The sequence below is a fragment of the Anolis carolinensis genome, chromosome 1 (assembly GCF_035594765.1).
Source record: "Anolis carolinensis isolate JA03-04 chromosome 1, rAnoCar3.1.pri, whole genome shotgun sequence".
Classification (NCBI taxonomy): Eukaryota; Metazoa; Chordata; class Lepidosauria; order Squamata; family Dactyloidae; genus Anolis; species Anolis carolinensis.
The window spans coordinates 19664505-19680706 of record NC_085841.1 but is presented as its reverse complement, the minus strand read 5'-3'; the positions used below and the strand labels follow the sequence as shown (position 1 = coordinate 19680706).

The 16202-nt window shown below is 46.1% G+C and overlaps 1 protein-coding gene and 1 long non-coding RNA gene across 11 annotated transcripts in view; one reads left to right on the top strand and one right to left on the bottom strand.

Moving 5' to 3' along the window:
* The window catches only part of slc8a1 (solute carrier family 8 member A1), a 407191-nt gene that overhangs the window by 42542 nt on the left and 348447 nt on the right, over positions 1-16202 (top strand). The window contains exon 1 of one of the 10 annotated variants that reach the window (XM_062968919.1): positions 3592-3926. The exons of 6 other annotated variants lie outside the window; for them this stretch is intronic. The gene's annotated coding sequence lies outside the window, so the exon portion shown is untranslated. Of the gene's footprint in view, positions 1-3591; positions 3927-12248; positions 12909-13687; positions 15017-15248; positions 15371-16202 lie in introns of those variants that run through there. 3 more of the 10 variants (XM_003216106.4, XM_062968918.1, XM_062968920.1) reach the window with 3 other exon arrangements.
* LOC134295680 (uncharacterized) lies at positions 4932-15389 on the bottom strand. The gene is made up of 2 exons (XR_010002300.1): positions 15250-15389; positions 4932-5714 (listed from the first exon to the last, which is right to left on the bottom strand). It is a non-coding gene; the product is annotated as an uncharacterized LOC134295680 (long non-coding RNA).

The following is a 16202-nucleotide window of genomic DNA, read 5'->3' as shown; positions in this document are numbered from 1 at the left end:
AACGCTCTTGGGAAGACGCCTCCACAGTCCATGCTCCTGATCTAACCCGTCGCTTTCATCTGACCTATCCCACCAAACCGCGACCTCGCGCCTCGGGGAGAGGGCCCCAGTTTGGGAGGGGCCTTGAGGAGGGGGATAGTGTGATGAACCATGGGCCTTGTAGTCCTGCTCAGGACATTGTAATTCCTGATGAAGATGAAAACTTGGGTTTTTTACCTTCCCAGTCTGAACTGGTTTCCTCTCAGCCAGATCTTTCCCAGGCAGATCTGGGAACCTTGCACCTGCAAGAAAGTTGTGCCCCAGAAGTATGTCAAACAACCCCAGAGCCTACTTCTCCCGTGTTCTTGCGCCGGGAGTTTTGTAAACAACAGAGAAGTTTGGATTCAGCTTCGCGCAGGAGTGCGAGGATAGCAGCTAAGAATGTTGCCAATTAACACTGGTTCTCGTGAGAATCTTTAAGGAGTTTAACATCTGGTCTCAGAGTTTAGCTTTCGTTTCTGATTCCCAGAGAACCGCTTTGGTGAGAAAGTTGGACTCTATATAGGTGTTTTGCCCGCGTAGCAACTTCGCGGAGTCAATTCGTCAGCCTACGGAGCGAGTTGTGTCTGGACAGCGCGCTCCGGTTCAAGCCTCGCTCCTGCTCAAGCCTTGCCTTGCTATCCAGCCTTCGCCTTGCTTTCCAGCCTTGTTTATCCACGGACTTTGCCTAGTTTCCCAGGATCAATCCTTGCCTTGTTCCACGGATTTATCAAGTTATTCCACGGACCTTGTTCTTGTTCTTAGTTACCTTGTTCCACGTTCAAGATCAAGTTATTTCCTAGCCACGCTCAAGTTTTATGGACTAAAGGACCTTGTCATCTCCCCTCGCTTTGCTTGGCAAAGTGAGTGTTTCGGTTATTGGATTACAACTTTGGACCTTAATATTTCATATTGGACATTATTTCATTGGACTAATTTTGACCTTTCCTGAAAGGTCTGCTTCTGGACTATCTTTTACATTTGCTTTTACTAACTTTATATATTTCCTTAATAAAGATATTAGATAGATTCTGGCTTCTGCGTATGGTTATTGGTGCTCTGTAGCCTGGGTCGTGACAAACTTTGAAAAAGGAGACGGAGGGCCTGATTCTGGCAGCCCAAGAACAAGCCATTAGAACCAATGCCATCAAAGCCAAAATTGAAAAGTCAATGACAGATCCCAAATATAGACTCTGCAAGGAAGCAGATGAAACAATAGATCACATCCTCAGCTGCTGCAGGAAGATTGCACAGACTACAAGCAGAGGCATAACACCGTTGCTCAGATGATTCATTGGAACTTGTGCCACAAATACTATCTGCCTGCGACAAAGAACTGGTGGGATCACAAGCCAGAAAAAGTTACAGAGAATGAACATGTCAAGCTTCTCTGGGACATCCAAAATCAGACAGACAGGGTTTTGGAGCACAATACTCCTGACCTCACAATCGTATTAAAAAACAAAGTATGGATTGTCGATGTTGCAATCCCAGGTGACAGCAGGATTGAAGAGAAACAACTGGAAAACCTGACACAATATGAGGATTTAAAGATCGAATTGCAAAGACTCTAGCACAAGCCAATCAAGGTGGTCCCAGTGGTGATCGGCACACTGTGTGCAGTGTCTAAAGACCTTGGCCTGCACTTAAACACAATCGGTGCTGACAAAATTACCACCTGCCAGCTGCAGAAGGCCACCTTACTGGGATCTGCACGCATTATTCGCCGATACATCACACAGTCCTAGACACTTGGGAAGTGTCCGACGTGTGATCCAGTCCAACAGCCAGCAGAGTGTCTGCTGTGGACTCATCTTGTTGCGTTTCAAATAATAATAATAATAATAATAATAATAATAATAATAATAATAGCAGTTGGGATAGAGGGAGGATCGTTCTTCATGCTGGGCCTAGACTCAATGGAGCTGTGTCTTCCTGATCTTCTGTCACTCAAGACAGAGGCAGTGGCAGTTGGAGTAAATGCAGGGCCTTTCATCTGCATCTGAGTCAAGGCATTACGGAGCTGTGCCTGTTTTTCTCTCCCTTTGAGACACAGAAGTGGTCCTTGGGATGGAGTAAGGGCCATTCTTCAGCTGCTGGGCCTAGAATCATAGAATCATAGAATAGTAGAGTTGGAAGAGACCTCATGGGCCATCCAGTCCAACCCCCTGCCAAGAAGCAGGAAATCGCATTCAAAGCACCCCGACAGATGGCCATCCAGCCTCTGCTTAAAAGCCTCCAAAGAAGGAGCCTCCACCATAGTCCGGGGGAGAGAGTTCCACTGCCGAACAGCCCTCACAGTGAGGAAGTTCTTCCTGATGTTCAGGTGGAATCTCCTTTCCTGTAGTTTGAAGCCATTGTTCCGTGTCCTAGTCTGCAGGGCAGCAGAAAACAAGCTTGCTCCCTCCTCCCTATGACTTCCCCTCACATATTTGTACATGGCTATCATGTCTCCTCTCAGCCTTCTCTTCTGCAGCCTAAACATGCCTAGTTCTTTAAGCCGCTCCTCATAGGGCTTGTTCTCCAGACCCTTGATCATTTTAGTTGCCCTCCTCTGTACGCTTTCCAGCTTGTCAACTGTGAGACAACTGTGAGACAACCTAGGCAACCATGGCACAGGGTGTTCCATGGAGCTTTCTACCTAGATCTTCTGCTGAGGATGGGCTTCATTCGCCACCCCAACTTCCAATGTGGAAACAGTAAACTAAGGCCTTGTTCCAAAATAACCTGCATTGTATTTTACCAGTGATCAGGCCTGCACAACCTGTGACCCTCCAGGTGTTATGGACTTCAGCTCCCAAAATTCCTGACCATTGGACTTCTGGAAATTGAGCCCCAAATGCCTGGAGAGCCATAGGTTGTGAAGGCCTGCTCTTAATTGTCCCACTTCCAATATCTTGGAGAGTTTCTTTTTTTTTGGGGGGGGGGGGGGGGGGAATACTAATCCCATAATCTGCCTACCAGCATGGCCATTGATATACGTCTCACATTCTCTCCCTCTGATAGCCATTAGAAAAGTAGACAAATTTTTCAGTCTACTTTTTCTAAGCTCTGCATAGGCACCTAACAGTGATTTACAAAAAAAAAAAAATCGATTCATACATGTATGCATGCAACAACTGATGTTCTGGTTTTTTTGTGAATTTTCTGAAAATTGTATTCTAACGGCTTGAGGTAGGGATGAAAATAATTGCAAGATTCCATCTTTGCAGGATTGATTTATAGTACCTGCTGTATGGGATATATCACTTTTGAACAAGTCATTTAATGTACTTGAATTTTATTTTATTTTATTTTAGGAGAAAATTTAGAATGGAGACAGAAAAACACAACAATGCCTGTAAAAAATTAACATTTGAGAGATAAAATAACCTTTTGATTAAAATTACATGTTTTGTCTTTCTTGAAAATTTGATCAGGGGTTTGAAGGGCTTCCCACGTAAGAAATAAATGGAAAAAATTGGTGTCGCAATATGTTTTAAAGTCAGGGTTCCTTGCTCAAGGCACTTGCTGGGTTTTACATAATTATAGTATCTGAAATGTGATCAGTCCACTACTGTTTAGCTGGTTGCTTTGGAGACTTCCAATTATATGCTATACATGATTTGGCCAGTATGTACGCTTGCTTAAGAAAATCTTTATGTAGGAATCCAGGGCCATTAGGTTCAAAATGATGAAGAAGTATAGCTCCGGGAGTTGGTCTAATGTGGAGAAATTCCTGACAGTAAAAGAAAGAAAGAAAAAACAATCAACCTGCTGTCCAAATACTGCTACACTTGTGCTCCCAGCTCAGTTCTGCATTGGAAGAGCACAGAATAACACCGCACACTTCTATATTGAATAACCTGCAATGTGAGCTCAACTTATCTACTCAGAGGTTATATTTATGCAGTGATTCCTGTTCTTAGGTAAGTGTATATCATACTGCCACTTTAAAAACAAGTTATCTAGGCAAGTACTGGAAATAAAATAACGATAATCTTCTAATTTTCATAAGATTATAGAGCTGGTTGTGAAACGTGGGTGTCTTTTTCTCTGTGATGTGAGGGCAAAAGGAAATGAAGGATGCAAGCAATTAAAATGCATGTAACAAAAACTCAGCGTGTCATTGAACTATTGATGTATGTGCGTGCTGCCTGAGAATATGTGGGAGATGCAACTATCACACATGTGACATGCAGGAAGAAATCTACTTCAGTCCTGTTGATATGTGTATCTTATGAAAGAAACTACAGCTTATGTGTGTGTGTGTGCATTCAGATGGGTGCATAAGGTGCACACAGTTTGTTGTTGTGTGCCTTCTGACTTAGGGAATTTTCTTGACAAGATTTATTCAGTGGATGGTTGTCCTTGTGACTTTCTGCCTTAATTTTGGGGTGCCACCTGTATAGAGATGTGATCTTTCAAGCGCCATTATTGTCAATGAGTTAGGTGCATTCAGGGCTGGCTTCCACACACATATATATGTTCCTGTTTTTATGTGTCTTGAAGTTGATCTTGCGACAAACTTACCAGAGGACAAGATTGGTTCAGAAGAGGTTTGCCATTGCCTTCATCTGAGGCTGAGAGAGTGTGACTTTCTCAAGAGCTCCCAGATAGTTTCCACTGCCAAGCAGAGATTTGAACCCTGGTCTCCCAACATTCAAGCCACTACATCTTGCTGGCTTAATATGGCATATAAACATATTAAAAGAGACGTCTCCCTTGCCTCTTATACTTAAAGGAAACTTCTTCTAGTTGTCCCTGACATAGGTGCATTCTCCTTATTTGTGTCTTCCTCCATAATATATATTATATGGCATATGGTTGGGTTTAATGTATATGTTTATTTGCTGAATGTATGTTTGTGTGGCAATGAATTGTTACCTATATATATGTGAGCAGCTCTGAGTACCTATCAGAGTGAGAAAAGCAAGGAATAAATATTTTTTTTATTTATTTATTACATGCATTTATACCCCGCCCTTCTCCCCGAGGGGACTCGGTAAATAAATAAATATAGGGATTCATATAATTTAGGGCTAATTCTTAGTGCCAGCTACAGTAGGTCTATTCAGTCATTAAGAATGCAATCAGTAAACATTAATGTAAGTCCCATTCATTAAACGGGTTGATTCTAGTTGAAACTAAGAATGAGATTTAGCTCTCAATCACTTGCTTAATTGATGAACACTTATGCAGTGAAAAAGTATTTAATTGGGTGACAGCACTGTTACCCAATTAATGTCAGCAGCGTATGTACAAGGTGGAAAAAGGGCCCCTGAAGGGTATTTGTAGTTAGATGTTTATAGGACAATGAAGAAGAAACATTCCCTCATGTATATTATGAAACAGGCCAAGAGGGCATTGCTTTTTCCCTCTGTAATGGGTACAGGCAGACAGAAAGCAATTTGAAGTGAAACACTATTGGGAACTTCTGTGGCAACAATAGTAAATCCGGCAATGTGTACAAAGTGTGTGCATGGATCACACCGTGGATCTCATTTGAATTTCTGGCCTTGTCATCCATTTATTTTAGTCCCAGGCCATATATATACGGGCAAGGCTTAAACAAAGCACAAAATCCTATTAGGACTCAGTCACTTTTGTTTCCCTCTGTTTATCCTGTTTTCTCTTCAGAGAGTGAGATTGAAGGAAGATTAAGTTTCAGTCCCCTTGGTGAAGCAGCAGGCCTTCCCTTCCCTGAGGTGGGGAATCTATGAAGAAAAGAGACAAATATTTTTCACTTGTGTTTGCATAAGAATGGCCAGCTGTCCCTATGGTTCCTAGTTTTCTTGTTATCATTCCACTCAGCTTACCCAAACTTAAGACCCGAAAAAACTGTTCTTGTTTTCCTCAAGCAAGAATATTATGTTAAAAAATAAAAGCAAGTGAAATATTTTAAACTGACAAACAAAATTACATCTCTGAAGTTCCTTCCAAAATGGAACCTAGCTGTGATGCTGAATCATAGCTTCTAACCATGGATTATCTTATGCTGTTGGGACTAAAATGCTCCCAAAACCTTGATTTGGGGAATACTCGGGCCTCTGACACATACTGGCTCAGGTTTCTGGGACTTACAGTCTAATGGCTTTTAAAGATCCATAGTTGGGAACCACCATACATCTTGGTATGTCAGGGATGGGATAAGATGTGGAGTTAACTCAAATTAATATATCAAGTTAGCATTGAAGTGGGGAGTCAATATACTTGTACAAAACTGAACTCACCTCTTAGCATTGCAGCAAAAAGCATAAGCTAAGTATTTCTTGTGGTCTCATTTAGGTAGTGATGAGACCTTATAGAAGTCAATCTCATGTTAAGTCATGGGCATGTTTGGGAACCAAAATTATGGATTTTAATATGACTCCAGAATAAAGCCATTCCTTTGAGACGGGAAGAACTAATGCCAACTCAGGGGATGCCACCACCATTTCCCCACCCAGGCATCCTGAAAAGCCAGAAGCAGTACCATTGTTGGTGCTTCTTTAGGATTTACTAAGATAGACTAAAATCTTGCCTTTCTCAACTCTTCTCAGAGAAGAAGGTGGCTTCTTTCTTTGATAAGAGTTAAGGTACAGTACTCACATTAGTCCATATTTTTGAGCTTGATTATTTAACTAAGATTTCTAGACTTATACATAAGTATACTAGGTAATTATATTATGTTGTAGTAAAATCAGGAATCACTGGATCAATGCAAGGAGACTTATGGCTTCTGTGCTTGGCCACAATCTTTAGAGTAGAGCAAATTACTCCAGCAACAATATATTGTTCTGAATTATCTCTGTTTTAGATTAATTCAGGGCACTGCGAGAAAAATCTTGAAGTAAGATCCATTATCCTGTGGTAGAGATGACAACTGCTAGAACTAGTTTGCTGATATAGATCAGCATAGCTGCTTGCATTTTTTGGCTTCTCCATTTATCATAATTGGGGCCCAGAGTTCAGAATGTGGATCCAAGTGGTGCCTGTATTTCTGTACATGTGTTGTAAGGTAAAGGTAAAGGTTTCCCCTTGACATTAAGTCTAGTCGAGTCCGACTCTTGGGGTGGTGCTCATCTATATTTCGAAGCTGAAGAGCCGGCGTTGTCTGTAGACACCTCCTAGGTCATGTGGCCGGCATGTCTGCATGGAGCGCCGTTACCTTCCTACCAAAGCAGTATCTACTGATCTACTGACATTTGCATGTTTTTGAACTGCTAGGTTGGCAGAAGTTGGAGCTAACAATGGGAGCTCACCCTATCCATGGATTCGAATAGCCGACCTTCCTATCAGCAAGTTCAGCAGCTTAGTGGTTTAACCTGCTGCACCACCCCTGTGTGTTATACATTATCTCATAACAGAAATGGGGGAGGATTTTTATAATGCATGTATATATACAGTATGTAAAAAATGCACATGCCCACTCAGAGAATGCCATGAGCAATAGGAGAAAGAACTTTTTTCATATGAACATGGGCATAAAGAACAAGAATCCGGAGAAGCCTGATAAATCATGTAGTCAATTGTACCCCTGTGGGATGGGATTAATCCTTAGTGAGAATATCTCCAACAGGTTTTTGAAATCTGCCCTTGAAGACATCCAGCAAAGGTAAAACTCAGTAAAAACTGATATGGAGAATAACAGAATACAAGCTTCTGGGAATCGTAGGCCAAAAAAGTAACTTTTCCATATGCTGCTTTCTTTCTCCCACTCTTTGCAATGTCCCCCCCCCCCCCCCGCCGCCATTAAATTATGATGAAGTCAACAAACTGAAACAACATTCACACCCACCTTATAAGGATACAGAAATTGCCAAGTCTCACTTTCACCTCCATTCGAATTTTGTCCATTTTGGTTAATCCTTATTTTTTTTAGAAAAACAGAACAACGTTCCCTTGGGTGCTTGATCATTTGTGTACAAAAGCCACAAATAGATGGATAATAGATTGATAGATATGTAGTTTGAATGTTGGACAGACTCTGAAGACCGGGATACAAATCCTTGCTGGGTCATGAAACCCACAGGGTGACCTTGGGCAAGGCACACTCTTTCACCCTCAGAGGAAAGCAAAGGCAAAATATTTTTGCCAAGAGAAACCCTGTGATAGGTTTGCCATTAATTTACAAGGGGCATGGGAGCCAGAAAAGATCTACAACAGAGCTGTCCAAACTCTGTATGACAACACATCAGTGTGTTGGCTGCCATGTGTACGTGTGTCATGCAAATGTAACAAGAAACCACTGAGTCTGTGTGAAAGAAACAATGCCAACTTGCATGCATTTTTACACAGCAAAGGTGACGATTAGTGTGGTGCACTAGTAGCATCTTCCCCTTGGGAAATTGTGGAAATTATGTTATTTCACATCTCTGGTTGTACTGATCCATTTCGTTTTCATGACAAAAATACTGGGGTGGGTTGCCATTGAAATGACTGGCTTGATCTTGAAGGAGCCGGGGTCGACGATGGCTGACAGGGAGCTCTGGCATGGGCTGGTCCATGAGGTCATGAAGAGTCAGAAGTGACTGAACGAACAAACATGTTATTTCATATGGGCCACAGTGGTGCAATGGGTTAAACCCTTGTGCTGCTGACCTGAAGGTTGGCTGAACTGCTGACCTGAAAGTTGACAGTTTGAATCCGCAAGACAGGGTGAGCCCCTGTCTGTCAGCCCTAGTTTCTACCAACCTATCAGTTCGAACACATGCAAATGTGAGTAGATAAATAGGTACTGCTTTAGCGGGAAAAGGCATAGAGACACTCCAAGCAATCTTGCTGGCCACATGAGCAGAAGGTGACAATGCAGGCTCCTCAGCTTGAAAATGGAGAAAAGCACCTCCCCAGAGCCAGAGATGAGCACTGCCTCCACAAGCCAGAAATGAAAGGAGAAGCCTTTGCCTTTGTTTGTGTGTTTCTTTGTATGTGTGATTGTAAAGGCATTAAATGTTTGCCTGTGTATGTAAATACTGTCATCTGCTTTCAGTCCCCTAGGGGAGAAGGGCGGAATATAAATAAAGTGCATTATTTGCATTGTTGAAAGCTTTCATAACCATAATCACAGAGTTGTTGTGTGTTTTCCGGGCTGTATGGCCATGTTTCTGACTTTTCGCCCACATATATGGCAGGCATCCTCAGAGGTTGTGACGTATATTGGAAAAAACTAAGCAAGGAAAAAGTGTATTATTATTATTATCTTACAAATCATATATTTCAAACAAACACACACACGTATGAAAGGCTATTGTGAGATACATTGTGTCCCCATTCATTTCCTTATGGTCTGTTTAATGTCCAGTTTGCTAGTAAAACTGAATGACTGTGTTGCATGTCAGTAACGTGGGTCACCAACGTGTCATGTTTGGAAAGCTGTGATCTTACAGCATGCAGACAGCAGATCCCAGGTTCCAGGCAGGTGGCAACACAAACTTCAGGTGAGAAGGCAAAACCACCCTAAGAATCCATACATGTGTGGTTCTTTTAAAACAGTGGTCACCAACCTGTGGTCTGTGGACCACAAGTGGTCCCCAAGAACTGAAATATGGTCCGCGACCTCACAGTTACTACACTGTTGCAACGAGAGTGACTGGTCTTGCAAAACCCTTTTATAGTGCTGAGGCAACGGGAATGTTGGGAGGGGAGAGACTGACTACCCAACAAGCCTCCTGACTGCTGCTTCTCCCCCTCCCTCCCTCCCTCCCTCCCTCCCTCCCTCCCTCCCTGAGAGGAGCCATTCCATGTGGTGCCTGGAAGCAGGGGCGCCTTGGTGCCTTCGTTGTTAAGACTTGTTCCTGGGGTTATTTGGGGAGCTGAATCAGAAAACTGCATTGGATAAATGGCATCAGATCTAGATGATTAATTATGGTTTTCTGTGGGTAAGTTGATGGTGACTACTGGATGGCATATTTTCTGCATAGGAAACCAGAGCTGATGTTGCCTATCCAATGCAATTTTCTGAATCTGCACCCCAAATAAACAAGGTAAATGTTAGGTAAAGGTTTTCCTCTACATTAAGTCCAGTCGCGTCCAACTCTGGTGGTTGGTGCTCATCTCCATTTCTAAGCTGAAGAGTCGGCATTGTCCATAGACACCTCCAAGGTCATGTGGCCGGCATGACGGCATGGAGCAACGTTACCTTCCCCCTAGAGCGGTACTTATTGATCTCCTCACATTGGCATGTTTTCGAACTGCTAGGTTGGCAGGAGCTGGGGCTAACAGCATGTTGGGTTATCTAGCAATCATGCATGCATTTTCAATGTGGGATGGTTTATGTAGTTAGTTTTGTTTGTTGCTTAGTAACTTGAAGCCAAAGCTGCATTCCAGAGTTGATGGCACTATTTTAGGGAAATGGGAAATGTGGGAAATAGGAGACTTACAGGAAAGTGACATATGCCTTCAGAATTTGGGGCATAAAAGGAGAGACTTCCTTTTGTTCTTTCTCTCTTTGGCTATTCATGCTTATTCCTGTTTCTTGATCCAGCCATGCCATGCTGATGTTACCTCTTTGTTAAGAGATATGTAGTATCCTGAACTGTATTCTTTTGGAACTAAGATGTTTTTACCTGTATGACCATCATCATACATGATTGTGAGTAAACATATGTTTACTATTTTACTTTTGATGTCTCTGATGCTTATTTTATGCGCATGACTCTTTAAAGGGAAAGGGAGGCTGGCTATTTTGCTTTTTCTCACCTCTGCTCACATAAACCCCTAGTCTTCTACGTTTTTGCTACTCTGCACCAATATCTAACCATAAAAGGGTAAAAGTAAAGGTTTCCTGACGTTAAGTCCAGTCATGTCTAACTCTGGGGGTTGGTCTCATCTCCATTTCTAAGCCGAACAGCCAGCGTTGTCTGTAGACACCTCCAAGGTCATGTGGCCGACATGACTGAATGGAGCGCAGTTACCTTCCCGCCGGAGCGGTACCTATTGATCTACTCACATTTGCATGTTTTTGAACTGCTAGGTTGGTAGGAGCTGGAGCAACAGCGGGCGCTCACTCCGCTCCTGGGATTTGAACCTGGGACCTTTCGGTCTGCAAGTTCAGCAGCTCAGTGCTTTAACACACTTTGCCATCAGGGCTCCATTATCTAACCATAGTAAAAGGTAAAGGTTTCCCCTGACGTTAAGTCCAGTCATGTCTGATTCTGGAGGTTGGTGCTCATCTCCATTTCTAAGCCGAAAAGCAGGTGTTGTCCATAGACACCTCCAAGGTCATGTGGCCGGCATGACTGCATGGAGCGCCGTTACCTTCCCGCTGGAGTGATACCTATTGATCTACTCACATTGGCATGTTTTCGAACTGCTAGGTTGGCAGGAGCTGGAGCTAACCGCGGCCGCTCACGCCACTCCCGGGGTTTGAACCTGGGACCCTTCAGTCTCCAGCTCAGTGCTTTAACGCACTTCGCCACTGGGGCTCCAATCTAACCATATTGCTATCATAATCCTAACAGGTTGTGAATATACCGTGTTTCCCCAAAAATAAGATAGTGTCTTATATTAATTTTTGTTCCCAAAGATACGCTAGGTATTATTTTCAGGGGATGTCTTATTTTTCCATGAAGAATTCACATTTATTGTTGAACAAAAAAAAATGAACATGTATTATATACTGTACAGTAGTTGTCATCACAAACCAGCATAACCAGACAAACTGTGAATCCTATCAAGAATTTCTTGTTGCTACCATTATTTCCATGTACAACTGGTATGTACATTTACCAATTCTTCATACTCTGGTGTTCTGTTTGGCAGGTGCTGGGCATGCTTCCAAACAAAAACTTTGCTAGGTCTTACTTTCGGGGGAGGCCTTATATTTAGCAATTCAGAAAAACTTCTACTAGATCTTATTTTTTGGGGATATCTTACTTTCGGGGAAACAGGGTATTCCTCATACAGTGGGCACTCACTCCGCTCCCCAGATTCGAGCCTGCGACCTTATGGTCAGCAAGTTCAGCAGCTCAGTGCTTTAACACACTGTGCCAACCAAACTGAATCTAAAGTTGACCAAAAATTGATTCGTAACACTTTTGGTACTAATGTTGGTCCCTGGTATAAAAAAAATAGTAGGGAACCACTGTTTTAAAATAACAACAATAAGCACCACAGAGTGGAGACTTCTAGGTTGGCTCAGTCAGTCCCTATTTGTGCCATGTTGCCTTGGCATGGCTTAGCTCCACCGCGGGAAGAATAAACAAGCAAGCAAGCGAGCGAGCGAGCGAGCGAGGCAGGCCGACGCGTGCCTGGGGCGACGGCGGGGAGAAGGAGGAGGATCCTGGATGCAGGGAAGCCAGACAGAGGCGCTCCGCCGCCTCGTCTCTGAAGCGGGGAGGAAAGAAGACGCGGAGCAAGGAGGGCGATATTTCCTCGGCGGCGGAGGGAAACACCGGGCGAAGCAGCCGTGCCCTCCTTTCCTCCTCCAGACAGACAGACAGAGACAGGCAGGGAACCCCAGCCAGCGCTGCCTCCTGCCCTCCCGGTGACCAGAGCCGCGTCCAGCCTTAAGCCCCAAACCCAGGTGGCAGCGGCGGCGGCGCGACAGTAATCCGCCTGCCCTTCCGCCTCCCTTCCGCCATCCAGCGTCCAAGGAAGAGGAGAAGAAGGAGACGCCGGAAAGGGCGGCCGAAGGAGGCGGCGAAGGCGAGGGATTCCTTCTCTTTCTCTTTCTCAATCCCTCTCCGCCCGTGGAAAGCCCGGGGCTTGGCGGGGCGCTTTCCAGATATGGTCAAGGCGTCGGCGGGGGACGACGAGGAGGAAGGAGGGCTGCTGGCGGCGCCCAGAGCAGCAGCAGCAGCAGCGGATACAGCGGCCTCTCCGTGAGTCCTTGGCGGCGGGGGGCGAGGAAGGAGGAGGAGGAAGAAGAGGAGAGGAGCCGAGGAGGAGGAGGAGGAGGAAGCAGCCAGGCAGGGCGCGCCCGTCTCCAGGTAAGTCCATCAAAGCCAAGGAGGGGCTTCGGATCCGTGGGAGGAATCAGAATCCTAGAGTTGGAAGAGACCTCGTGGGCCATCTAGTCCAACCCCCTGGCAAGAAGCAGGGAAATCGCATTCAATGCACCGCCCTCCATAGATGGCCATCCAGTCTCTGTTTCAAAGCCTCCACCAAACTCCGAGGCAGAGAGTTCCACTGCTGAACAGCTCTCACACTTAGGAAGCTCTTCCTAATGTTCAGGTGGGATCTCCTTCCCTGTAGTTTGAAGCCCTTGTTCCACTCCTAGTAGGCATGTAACTGGAGGGGGGGAGGCTTGAGGGGCTTCAGCCCCCCCCCCCCGAAATTCTCAGGGTGGTCCGTGAGAAGGCCTTACATTTATTATTTAAACTGTTATATTTATTCATATCATGATCTGATCACCATGCTCAATATACCCCATATGCATGGGGGTATGGGGATAATGATACAAAAGGTTTGCTAGGGCAGATCCTCTCTCACCCAGACTCAGCCCCTCCCGAACCAAAATCCCAGCCCCTCCCGAATTAAAGTCCTGGCTACGAGCCTGACTCCTAGTCTCCAGGGAAGCAGACCCTCTCACTATGACTTCCCTCATCATGTCTCCACCTCTCAGCCTTCTCTCCTGCAGGCTGAACATGCTTCAGTTCTTTAAGCCGCTCCTTATGGGGCTTGTTCTCCAGAACCATGATCATTTGAGACGCCCTCCTCTGGACACATTCCAGCTTAGAGTCAACATCTCCATTCAATTGTGGTGCCCAGAATTGGGCAGTGTGATCCCAGGTGTGGAATAGAGAGGGGGAGCATGACTTCCTTGGATCTAGGCACTCGGTTCCTATTGATCCCATTGGCTTTTTTGAGCCGCCGCATGACATTGTAGGCTCATGTTTAACTTGAGAGGCAGGGGCGGGGAGAGGAAATAGGGGCCTCTCTTTAAGCCGCTCCTTATGGGGCTTGTTCTCCAGAACCATGATCATTTGAGTCGCCCTCCTCTGGACACATTCCAGCTTAGAGTCAACATCTCCATTCAATTGTGGTGCCCAGAATTGGACACAGTGTGATCCCAGGTGTGGAATAGAGAGGGGGAGCATGACTTCCTTGGATCTAGGCACTCGGTTCCTATTGATCCCATTGGCTTTTTTGAGCCGCCGCATGACATTGTAGGCTCATGTTTAACTTGAGAGGCAGGGGCGGGGAGAGGAAATAGGGGCCTCTCTTTAAGCCGCTCCTTATGGGGCTTGTTCTCCAGAACCATGATCATTTGAGTCGCCCTCCTCTGGACACATTCCAGCTTAGAGTCAACATCTCCATTCAATTGTGGTGCCCAGAATTGGACACAGTGTGATCCCAGGTGTGGAATAGAGAGGGGGAGCATGACTTCCTTGGATCTAGGCACTCGGTTCCTATTGATCCCATTGGCTTTTTTGAGCCGCCGCATGACATTGTAGGCTCATGTTTAACTTGAGAGGCAGGGGCGGGGAGAGGAAATAGGGGCCTCTCTTTAAGCCGCTCCTTATGGGGCTTGTTCTCCAGAACCATGATCATTTGAGTCGCCCTCCTCTGGACACATTCCAGCTTAGAGTCAACATCTCCATTCAATTGTGGTGCCCAGAATTGGACACAGTGTGATCCCAGGTGTGGAATAGAGAGGGGGAGCATGACTTCCTTGGATCTAGGCACTCGGTTCCTATTGATCCCATTGGCTTTTTTGAGCCGCCGCATGACATTGTAGGCTCATGTTTAACTTGAGAGGCAGGGGCGGGGAGGGGAAATAGGGGTCTCTTGCCCACCCCCACCCCCTTCAACCCAGAGCCTCGAGCTGCTCTCCGAGAGAGTGTGAGCGGATAGTGGGGGGTAGGAAAGACTGGAGGCGGGAGACACGAGAGAGAGAGATTGAGAGAGGGAGCCTCGCCTGCTTGCTTGCCTGCCTGCCGGGCGAGACTGAGAAGCCATCGCTGCCTCTTGCTCTCTCAGTCACACACAGAGAGAGGCGCGCAGACGAGGAGGAGGAGGAGAAAGAAGGGGACGCACCCATTCATTGCAGGCCTGTGGCTAGGGGAGCCCAGAGAGGAAGGGGCGCCATGCCGAGGTGAGGGGCTTGGGGGAGGGCACTGGCTCCAAGGCATCGTCCCCGTTGGCAGGGCGAGGGGGAGGGAGGGAGGAAGGAAGGATGCTGGGCGCCTGGTCCAGCCGAGGCAGCGGCTCTTCCGCCTCCGCGCCCCCTCCCTGATTCCCTCCCTGACTCGCCGCCCTTGGCCTTTCTCCGCAAACACGCCCACCGCCCTTCCCGCCTCCTCCCTCCCTCCCCCCGTGGCTACCTACCTGCCTGGCGCTGGCCAAGAAGGCAACTTACTTCCCGGCAACTTCTTCCTTCTGCCGCTGCTTTGCTGCTCGTGCGAGTCTTCTTACTCCTGCCACCCGGGGACCTGTTGCCACCCAGGAGGTAAAAAGCCACCCCCGCGGGGGAGGTTATTCGTGGTTGTAGAAGCCGGAATCACTGGGTTGCTGTGAGTTTTCCGGGCTGACTGGCTATGTTCCAGAAGCATTCTCTCCTGACGTTTCGCCCACATCTAGGAAACGCATCCTCAGAGGTTGGGAGGTACCGGTATGTTGGAAACTAAGCAAGCGAGGCTTATATATCTGTGGATATATCTGTGGAAGAATGTCCAGGGTAGGAGAAATTCTACCATCAGGACCACAAATAAAGATGAACACTCTGAAAACGGGATAATTCCAGACATGAAATATTTAGGGCCAACTAACACCTCCCAACAAAGGATTCCCCCCAGGCAGGAATCAGCCAGGCTTTGAAACTGCAAGGCTTTTGCAATGTGATTAATTGCAGCATCCACACTTGCCTCCGACAGGCAAGGGTTCTTTCTCCCACCCTGGACCTCATTCCACAGATATATAAACCCCACTTGCCTGGTTTCCAACAAACCTCACAACCTCTGAGGATGCCTGCCATAGATGTGGGCAAAACGTCAGAAGAGAATGCTTCTGGGAAATGGCCATACAGCCCAGAAAACTCACAGCAACCCACAGCAACCCGGTTATTATTGTCTTAGGCTCTGCATTTCTGCCTTTAAAGGAAGAGGGATGTCTTTGACAGCGCTGCAGCCGGGCTGATGGATGGAGAGGTGGATGGGTGGCAGGGATTTTGTATTTCCCTCTTCCTTGGAGCAAAGGGAGAGAAGGAGGGACAGGTGGTGCTGAGGGCGGCCAGGAGAATTCCTCATGATCATGGCCATTTTCTCCATCTTGGGGGGAGTAAA